Source organism: Motacilla alba, chromosome Z, assembly GCF_015832195.1.
Source record: "Motacilla alba alba isolate MOTALB_02 chromosome Z, Motacilla_alba_V1.0_pri, whole genome shotgun sequence".
Classification (NCBI taxonomy): Eukaryota; Metazoa; Chordata; class Aves; order Passeriformes; family Motacillidae; genus Motacilla; species Motacilla alba.
Window position 1 is genome coordinate 14,373,965 of NC_052046.1, and position 11,237 is coordinate 14,385,201.

The 11,237-nt window shown below is 35.9% G+C and overlaps 1 long non-coding RNA gene across 1 annotated transcript; it reads left to right on the plus strand.

The window, feature by feature from the left end:
- The first annotated feature begins 4,879 nt into the window (after window positions 1-4,879).
- On the plus strand, window positions 4,880-10,674 carry LOC119695821. The gene is made up of 3 exons (XR_005255396.1): window positions 4,880-4,926; window positions 8,862-8,972; window positions 9,415-10,674. It is a non-coding gene; the product is annotated as an uncharacterized LOC119695821 (long non-coding RNA).
- The last annotated feature ends 563 nt before the right edge of the window (window positions 10,675-11,237 follow it).

An 11,237-nucleotide genomic window follows, 5' to 3' on the forward strand; every position in this document is an offset into this window, starting at 1 on the left:
TGGCAGCCATTCTGTGTAAATGAAAGTGTAAAATAATAAGGAGAATAAAAACAAATGAGTAATAAGGGACCATACAGAAAAAGTATAAATCAAAGTGCAGGAAAAAACCCCCAAAACAACAAAAGAAAAATAAAAAACAATCAAATGAATAAGAAGAAGATGGAAAGAATAAGAAGCTTGTGGGGAGAAAGTTTTTCAGAACTAGCAATATATGGAGAGAGAGAGCCATTATGTATAGAATTTGGAAATGCATACTAGGCAGACGTGCAGCTTTGGTTTAACAGCAAGAGAGCCTGGGGCCTGACTCAATGTTGGATTCATATACCTCCCATATTGCTCAAACCCAAGAGTCTGAATTTACTAGCTCGATCTGCATTTAATATTTAAGTTATCAAGGCTGCAACAATGAATTCTCTTATTCCTAAAGCAGACACTGTGGCACGGCTCTGTTCCCACTTAGCAAGGCAATGCAGTCATGGACTCAGTCTCAGTCCACGCTGGGATGAGATCAAGTCACTAAGTTTGGAATGATATTTTAGCTCATCTGCTCTTTGGTTCTGGATCATTTATATCCAAGCTTTTGCTTTGTATTCTGTCCTCTTTTCTTTTCTGTCTATTGCCTCTCTCTGATTATGGGTATAAAGTCTGGGGACTGAGTCGGGTTGTGTTGTATCCATACTCACTTCCATTGTTGGCAAATCTTTAATCATTTTTCTCCCAAAACAGATGGAAATGTTTGCTTACTACCGTCTTATGACAGGAATCTTGAAAAAAATAAATTAATTTTACACTAGAGTGAACACATCACAAAAGCTTTTGCCAGTAGGAAGGAGGGTAGACACCAAAAAGTGGTGCACCAAAACGAGAATTTTAGCTTGAAGGAGGCTTCAAATCTTACTTTAAATCCTATTTTGCAACAGTTTCTTGGCTGCTCATCAGCCACATAAAAAGTTCATCAGGAGCTAAGCCTTATTGCTTATTCTATGGTGCAGGAAGAGCTGTGATAAAAGCTGGTCATGTTATAAAACAAGGCAGTTAAAACTGAAGGAAACAATTAAGTTCAGATTCAGTAGACTTGCTAACTTAGTTCTTCTCTGTAATATATATTCTTTACTCTAAGCTTCTGGAACAGCTAACCTAAGGTAGTATCCCTTTAGACAGTAACTGAGCTAGGGAGAAATATTTAGCAGAAAGATTCCTCTGAGACATACACATGGGTTGTTTTTAAAATGGATTTGCTACTCAGAGGGTGAGCTACCAGTTACTCTGTTTTTTGTTAACTTACAGGGCTGTTGTTTTCCGAGCATAGAAGTCTTTATTTTTATTTGCCATTAGTCTCTGAAATGAAACAATTCCAATTACTTGCTACTGTTGTTGCTGCTGGCAAGAAAACTACTTTTACAAGCCATACAACTAAGTATAATAGTAATATCTTCCTGAGACTTGCTCTTTGACACACCTTTACCTTATTTAACACTGGGACAATGCCAACTGGGACCACCCATCCTTGTAAAAATAAAGGACCAACACAAATTGGAAAAATGTTGATTGTTGAATCATCATGTGGTATATCCAGTTCCAGTTCCTCAGGGCAACACTTAGAAGCAGCCCACATGGAATACCAGGTCACAGAAAGAAGCCCTGAGCCTGTCCGTGGCCCTTATTCAGTAAAACTTTTTTTATTCAGAAACGGTGCTAATGTGTATTTTAACAGTTAGCATGTGTTTTAAAACTTTTTGACTTCAGTGGCTTTTAGACACATTAATAAGGTCCTATGGGTTAAGGTCTGAGCCAGTACACATCATCTTTCCCTGAGGAATTTTATGAAGCTTATGCGACCCTCTGCCAGCATTTCACAGACACGTACATTACTTTATCTTACTGACACTTCTGCAGTGACATAAGAGTTACTACTCTGTTTTCAAGTATGTAAATATAAAAGTGGTACTTTTGATTTACCCACTTTAGGACAACAAATCATCTTACTGAAATAAAAGGATCACTATTAACTGATTATCAATACATCTTTTGCTTAAAAAAAATCCAAAAAGCTGTCTCAGGACAAAATGTGCATATAGACCAACAAGGCCTCGGTTTCAAAAAGAAATTATGAGGTAATTTAATCAGATTCATAGACTTGTCACTCCTGCTGGGAATTTAATAGAAGGCACTCTATTCTCTGTTCACTGTTCTCTGGTTCAGCTTTTGGGTACTTTTAATAGGTTCCAGATCTAGAAGAATTAACAACTTTCATAGTACTTAATCTGTTATCAGGGTATGAAGCTACTGACAAGTCTTACAATGTATATGAGTAATCAAGCATTCAGGTACTTAAATTTGTACAGTTAGATATTAGGATAAAATGAAATATTGGGAAGGAAGACATCGGCAGATTAATATGCCTTTAATGCATCAATATGGATTAAATGTGCCAGTGCCACATTTAATAATTAAGGCTATTTGGAAGGAATTTGCTGTTTTCATGAAGCAATCCTGTGCATAAAAGCAATCACTGTTTCACAAAGTCACATATGATATGTCTTTGTCAGAAAAGTCGCATTAACTTTTGGAAGAGATTTCATAATATGTCAAGCTCTTCTCATAGCACTGTTTATAAATGGACTTTTCTGGGGTTCTGATTTTCCTTGTGGATATAAATTTATTCTATGAGATGAATGTGTCTCTTCCAACTGCAAGATTTGTGAAATTAAAAATCTGGGATATCTGCAAATATTTATTGGTCTAACTAAATGAGGATTATATGCAAAACAGAAGCACAGTAATACATTTTACATAGTAAGCCCTCCCAGATTTCAGCAGTAACAAAGAGGTCTACTGAACTGGAAGAGAGCTACAAATGGTGCTGGAGCATGTCCAAAGAATGTTAACAAATCTGGTGAAGAATCTGGAACATAAGTCTTATAAGGAATGGTTGAGGGAACTGGGGTTTAGCCTGAGGAGAAGCAGAGTTATGAGAGACCTTGTTGGTCTCTACAACTACCTGAAAGAAAATTGCAACTAAGGGCATGTCAGTTTCTTCTCCTGGGAAGAACAAGAAACTAGACAACAAGAGGAAGTGGCCTCAAGTTGCACCAGGGGAGGTTTGGATTGGATATTAGGAAAAATTTCTTCATGGAAAGAGTTGTCATGCATTGGAACAGGCTGTCCAGGGCAATGGTGGAGTCATCATTACTGAAAGTGTTTAAAAAATGTGTGGGTATGGCACTTGAAAACATGAATTTGTGGTGAATACATTGGTTGTTGAACAGTTGGACCTGGTGATCTTGGAAGCCTTAATGATTCCGTGATTCCATGAAACATCCATACAGCAGTATTCTAGACAATGAGATGGAACATTTGGCAAGGTCTAAAAACATTCCAGGACATTTACATTTACATTTACATTTACATTTACATTTACATTTACATTTACATTTACATTTACTTTTAAGAATTAGACCTGCTAAAGCTAATAAATTTTGAAAAGACCCCATGAAATGTTTTGATGCATAAGCCATTGTCAAAGATTAGGATTCAAGATGAAAGCTAAGATTATCGAACACATGCCTATGCTGAAATTCTTACACCTTTCTTGATATTTGCATCTGTTATTTACAACCATCATAGATAAGGTATTGAACTGTAGTGGCAGAACAACAGAATGGCAGATGTTTGCAGTACTTTGAGATGTTTTATAATGCTTTCCTAAAATATTTTCTGTGCTAGGAGGTATGAGTATATTTGAATGTACTGCTAGAGAAAAGAGTGTGCTACGTGGCTAATCTGTCAATTGTTGAGATTGTTCTAACACTTTTTATAGGGGTTACTCATTACAGATATTGGGTCTTTGTATTCTACTAATGACATAATACCATAAAGAATAACATTTAGCATGGAATCATACCACAAAACTTTGTTTTCATTATAAGAGGAAAAAAAATATATTTTTCAAGTTAATGTGTTCTCCTTATGCCTTTTCTTCTAGGTGTAACTGTACAAATTTATGTAGCATGTCACTGAAACACATATATCCTTGACTTCTTTATGAAAGGTAATTAGAAGCAGTGAAAAGACAGTAAAAAATTTTAAAAACACACAGTCGCTCAAGTCAGTATATCATATTTAATTCTAAACTGTGACTTTTAAAAATAAAGCAATATAAGCACACTAATTTCAACATTTTCCTGAAGGAGAGACGATCTTCACTCATGTAATAATACTGCTGGGACTCCAAGAAGGGAAGTCTTTGCTATTATTTTTAATTTTCTTTGACTAAAAATGCCAGGTAATTGTGGAGAGCTACTAATGCTGTGGATGGGTGGAAATCTTGGTGAATGGGCTTCAGTTCCCTCACTTTTGTAAGTTCATTTATGTTAGTGACAAAGACTGAAGAACATATATGCTTTGTGCATCATGTCTGAAGGTCATAGTGCAGGTTTTGCTTATCTCTGTATCAGTTTGGGAAATCTTAATTTATCCATGAATAGAAGGGTCCTTTGTCCAAGAGTAAAAGGCAGCAGGAGACAATGAGTTATTTTATTGTTCTCTCATCACCTTAGTTCTCTCCCTGTATTTCCAAGGGAACAATTCATGTGGAACAAACATGTGCAAAGAACACAAGATCCACATAAAAGGGCACCAAGCATCCTGTTTGTGAATAGTTGTCATGTAGTTGAAGCCAGCTGCCAGCATGTAATGATGATTTATGCTTTGGCTACCATTTGCTTGGCTTACTTGTGATTGGCTTTTAATCCTGGCTAGATGGAATGAATGAGCCGCTTTCAAAAAACATGGCACTTGAAATGAACAGTTGTTAAAGCTTTTCCTAATCCATCCATCAGCTGAAAGGCTCTAATTAATCTGGTTATAACACTGGTGAGCAAAACTTACAGAAAGCTTGGGTGGACAGCGGAATGCAGCTCTAAGGTGAGTATCTGGGCAGAAGGGGAAGAAGCCGTGCCAGGTAATCATGCTAATTTTTCTATAGTGCTTACAGAAGCTCTGGTCAAGCAAGATTTTGAGAAGGATACTTTATCTTGCCAACAGGATAATACACAGAAGTACAGTATAATTGACAGAGAAGAAGGAAAATTCTGACAGAGTATGTGTCATTGGCAATCATCTAGGCTGAAGACCTATGAAATCTGTTTGCGTGAGGCCTCCGCTTAAGTGGCCAGAAATAGCTACATGTAATTACCAAGTTTTCAGTTGAATAATTTGGCAAGTTTATGAAACATGTGCAGAGGGTTTCCATCGTCTCATGTGGTGCGTGTGCTTGTGAAGGGTGAGAAACACTTAAACTGAAACAGTCCTTATGTATGGGTTCTCTGTGGACCACCATTTTTAACTTTGTTTCCAGGGTCAATTGCTCTTGAGCTGGGAAGTAATGCTAAATAATTCCAAGCCAACATGGCTTCTTGGCTTACAAAAGAGGGCAAACAAAGCGGGGACAACAAAAACTTTCATGAGCAGAGTGTTACAAATTAAAAAAAACCAAAACACATCTGAAAACAACAAACCTTCAGAAGTTCAAATGCTGTTTCTGTGAATAAAAGGCCTTAGGAAAGACACTTTCTTCCCATGCAGCAGAGTAGCAGTATACGTCTATTCCTGAACCGTCTGTGACCCATACAGAAAGCGCCAGTATCAGGCAACTGACCTAAAAATAACACCTACAGTACGCATAATACAAGTTAATGTGATCTGAAAAACAGAATGGAGGAAAAGGATTTGTACTCTTTTTTTTTTTTTTTTTTTGAGAATGGGTAATGTAAGTATGCCTCAGATTTAAAATTACTATTTTAGAGCCTTCAAGATGTCTTGCTAGATTTTTCTTCCTGGATACCAACTGAGCTACATGAATGATTCCGTTTTTATTTGTATATAACCTCCCCTAATTTGGCTTTCTAATTCCCTCCTTTCCCATCACTTTTAAATAGAACAAAAATCTTCCTCTCCCTTCTGTCACAGAAAAAAAATTAAAATTACAGTCCCAAGCAGCATAGCATAGACTCATATTAAATTTAAAATGAAAGTTATAAAAAAATCAACATAACATCATTATTTTCATGCAAGATTGAACATGTAGGTTGAATACAGCAAATTATATTGTAAAATATAATGTGCACACGTGTCCTCAGTGAACGGTGTCAGTGGGTGGAAGTGTCTACCATATAGGTAATTAGGATATTCTTTCAATTTTATTTCCATGAATGAATGACTGCTCACATAATGAGGAGCCTCTTAGTTACCATTTCTTGGGTCAGAAATCTGTGTCTCATTTTATTTTAAGAAAAATATGGAAATGGCCAGCTAAGTTTACCATTAAGGAAAAAATTCCATTAAATAATTGCTTCAAATAAAGTTTCACAAACAGGAATTACTGAAAGATGGAGAATTACTGAAAGGCTGCTTTAAGTTTCCTTTTTGGCATATGGGAAGACCCAAATGTGAGCTCTGAGAGCTCTGACTAAGCTTGCCTGAGAAACCGTTTACGATTTCCTCAGCTGAGAATATGAGGGAATCATAATGGTTGGAATCTGATGGTTTTTATCAGTTGCAACTGAAATTATTTTTTCAAGAAACTGAAAAGATTTATGTCATTTGCAGTGATTTTTGAGTCAGCTACCTTCATCAGTATCTACTTAAATACAGGGAATTTTAAAGAAAAATGTAGAATAAAATATGCAAACACTGCTGAGCTTTGAATGTTGCTTACATGAAGCAGTGTTGATTTGTGAAGATTCTATCTTAAGTACCACCTTGAAATGTGCTAGAGAGTATGAAGCATTGGGAGAAGTGAAAGTAGATAACACATATAATGTTTGCTTACTACACCAATTCAGTATAGTTGTAATTCTTTTATAATAAAACAATAAATTTGAGAAAGATTAAGATACAGTTAAATCAATTTAAAAATGCTCCTTAATGGAAAAGTTGAAATAAAACAGGTAGCAAAAACAACATGAAAACTCATTATTAAAAGCTTGCAAAATTGGGGTATACACATATATGTGTCAGTTTTTGTTTGTTGTTTCTTTTAAAAGAAAAAGAAAATTGTTTGAAAAGAACTTTTGATATTGCAACTCAAAAGTTGCAATTTGATAGACCTCTATGGAAAGCTGAAAATATTGGGTTAAAGATTTTGTGCTTATTCCAGAGAGAAAACAGAATAATTATCTTTTCTTTTTAGATAATTCTTTCTAATTCAAAAAGATTTCTTAGGGGAAAAAAAAAAGGGCCTATCCTGTCTCAGTTTTGTATAAGTTTAATTGGAATTTACAGACTGATGTTAATAGAACGTCATGGTTTTATGATCAATTTCTAGTAAACTTAATATTATAAGATAACTGTCAACTGGAAAATTTAAAACATAATTTCTTCTTGGAAGGCACATTAACAAACTCAGATACAACAAATATTTTATTTATGCTTTAAAATATTGTAAATATTGAGTAACACTTTATATAAATCTCTTAAAAAACTTTAACTGCTCAGATGTGGAAGTACAGGCAGGAGGAAGAGAAAGTAGTAGCTGGAAAAGAAAATGTTTTATTGAAAGAAGTAGCAGAACTCATGATGACTTCAGTTTTACTGGAGATAAAGTATAAGTCATTGTTTGGCTTTTAGAAAACTGAAGAGAAAAATAATTTATTCTTCCCATTTACTTGATACTTGAAGTCAAGAACTTCTTTCCTAGAATTCCATGTTTACAAAGGTTTGTTTTTTGCTGTTTTCCTCTGGTGTTCTTATCTGTTTCTTTGAATTATGAACAAAGAGCTCTTTGGATTTTCTTATGACTTAGTGGTAGGATGTTCCAGGTTTTATATGGCTGTTGTTTTCTTGGGACATAGCAAGCCCTTTTAGGCTTGCAATCATGAACAGCATCAATGGCCAAAAAGCAATTAATTACTTCAGGATGAGAGAGCCTTTTTCACTAACATTTGAAAAATTAGCAAATATAGCTAATTAACTCTCAACTTGCTGTCACTTTGTCTTACTGGCAATCCATGTGAACCTAGGCACTAATTTAGAGTCTTAAACTAAATCATTGTTCTTGCTGATTGCTTCTGACTATGCATATAAGAGAAGTAAATTTGTTGTGGCAGAAATGACTCTTATAAGTAAGAGTCATTAACGGGGTCATTCATTTACATTCAGTAAGTCTTGATAATTCTGGGGAAAATTATGGTCTCCTGAAAGATAGCACTGCTCAAAGTGAGCAAATGTGTTAGAATATGTGGTAGGATGATCTGGAGGTGTGCAGTTCATGTGGTTTGGTGTAAGTTCGTCCAGTGCATCTCCGCTGCTTTGTATGAAACACCTATAACGTATTGACACAGACAAGTAGTAGCAAGTACCTAATTTTAAAGTTGTTAACAGCAAATCTAAAAATAAATGAAAAACATAAAAAATTGGACTTTACAGAATGACATCTTTTATTTTAAGGATGGTTATATCCTGTCAATCATTTTCCACCTGACTTTGAGGGTGAAACTAATGGAAGATAACTATGTTTCACTGTGAAAAAATTGGTGCCAAAATTATGATTGATAAATGAGATTGCTCAGTGCTGGTAATTTTTAGACTAATAAAATATTCATAATTACATTACTGAGATCAGTGAGGTTCTTCTTCACCTCTTTGCCATGTGCCTCACTTGCTGTGATACACACATTTTGTAAAATGCTAGTGTGAAGCAAGGACTGCCATCAATGATGAGATACTGTGTGAGGAATGAAGAGTTCTAATTTTCTGCTGAACTTTGTCTTTTATTTGTTAAACATCCCTGGCTAAAATCCTTTAGCCCTTCAAACTGTTATTTCTCTTTCAACACTCATCTATGTTTGGCTTCTTCTTAGGGGCTTCAGAAGTTAAAAGGGCAATGGGATGTATGAAGCTTGTGGATTCACCATGCCTTATGCAGCCTAAGCACCATGTACAGAGCCTCGCAACAGCAGCAAAAATATGTAGTGAATGCTATTAATTACATTTGGTGATATTTATGACAAACTGCACAATCCAGTCCCTCAAAGAGTTCTGTTCAGTCTAGTGGGAATACTTACACATGTGAGCTCACAGGATTATGGTTCAAGTCTGTAGGGCCAATAAGGCTGATTGCAAAATATAAAACAAATATGCAGCCAGAATCCTCTAGCCACATTGCCTATGCACCAAGTTAAAACATTTTCAACAATTATTTGTGTTACAGATGGCTTTTAAAACACATTGTTCTTCTTTTAGTGTTTAAGTGCTTCAGATATCCCTTGGACAAGTGCAGATAATTAATTAAAGCAAAGATTTCCCAGAGTCTCATGAAAGCACACTTGTCAGGCAATCTTTACTATTATTTTAATCTCCATTGTTTCACAGATTGTTTATGTTAATCTTCTCCTGCCCTTTTTACTGTTCCAGGCAATTTTGTGGCAGAATTGAAAGTGGAGGAGGCTGAGACAGACAGCATGAGGCATGACAGCCGCTCAAGCTCTTCTAGCTTGTGTATGGTTTTATGTGCTTCTAATTATCAATGTGTGGGAGTTTTGTCAAAAAAAGCTGGGCGTGTGGTTCCTTTTGTTCTTCTGTGTCTGTTGTGGTTTATATTTTAAATGGGACACAAATGTGATTTATAGTGCATGGCATGATGTAGTTAGGGAAAATTGGTCTTTTCCAGGCAACACAAACATGAGCAGGAGAAAGAGTGCACGTGAACAGTATGTTCCTCTCAGTGGAGAAGAAACACTCCACTAAGGCTCACAGAGAGTGTAAACAACATGTGAGAAGTCCTCTTCAAAAAAGGAGAAAAAAGTCAATGGCTTACTTCCACTGCATCTAAAAATACACATCATTGAAAGGCAGAGCTGTGAGAGATCAAAGACAATAAGCTTTCAGCGGAGTCACCCTGAAGTGTGAAAAACACCAAGATGGGATGGAAAGTTCTATATACTGACCAGCAATGCATGTGTCATGACAACTGGGTTACCTTCTGGGCCACCCAATGCTGGGTAAGGCAGCTCAAAATAAGCCTGCAAGAAGATTCACATGAGGTCCTGCCCAGCTCCCTGCAAAATGTGGAAAAATTGTTTCCAGGCCCACAATCTCTTATCAGCTTGTAAGACAGGAGGACAGAGTAAGGTGATGGGTCTGAGAATGTCATGATTAAATTGTGTGATTTGAGAAAGGTAAAACATAAGGGGAATAAGCCTTTTCCTTATTAAAAAAAAATCACTGCATAAACAGAGGTTCTTGTGATTTACGTTTTCTCCCAATGGGCTGCTAATGAAGAACAATTCATATTTGATTTAGTGAAAAAAAAGGTGTGCAGAAATATATTGGAAGGTTTGATATTTATCCAACTTCTAGCTCCTGTTATATATTCTCAGAACAACTGAAAAAGAAGTTACAAGAAATCTGATGGAAACCACTGTTTTTTTGCTTCTCTAATTAAATGCTGCATAAGGTGCAACAGCTGAAGTTCAAGTTTTTAGTACAGAGGGGATCATCCCAAGCCAGTTTTTTGGAAAGGACTAGTATCACCCTACTTCTAAAGACTTTAAACTCCCTCAAAAATTCCCTGAAAAAGACATAGTTCAAGCTGCTTATTTTACTACTGGTAATTAGGTAATCAACAACGTATGAACCTGAAATGAAACACAGAGATGGTTTGTCAGAAGAGTGAATACATGAATATATAACCCAGAGGGCAAAGATAGGAACCGAACATTTAATTAAAAGGAGTTCTGCTGAAGATAGCACTTTATAGCAAATGTCTGAACTCTGCAATGCTCTGTCAGTGGTTGTCTACAGGGGCATTTTTGTCTCTGTTTAAGTATGAAGCATGATCTTGCAATGGGTTAAAAAAACCATTGGGTATTTGGATTCTCCCTGGACTCTTTGTTTGGGAAGGATGAGACTGGATCTGTGGATAACTCCCAGCCCTGGGAACACTGCAGCCTCATTTCTAAATTATTTAGCTCAGAGCTAAGGAAAAAAAAAGAATGAAGAAAAATGTGGTATCAAATGAAAATGGATTCTTGAGTGTAGCAGTAAAATAAGCAGCGCTACAAGTATACATTGTCTGCAATCTGCATTATATTTGCATACAGGAAAAGGCAGTGAAATACTTAGCTGGTTAGAACAGAGAGAAAAGTGAAAACCTATGTGAGGAAAAGTACAACTTTTTCAAAGTGTATGGATTTTGACTCTAAAAAGGGACCTGTTTTTTAGCAATTGAAATATCT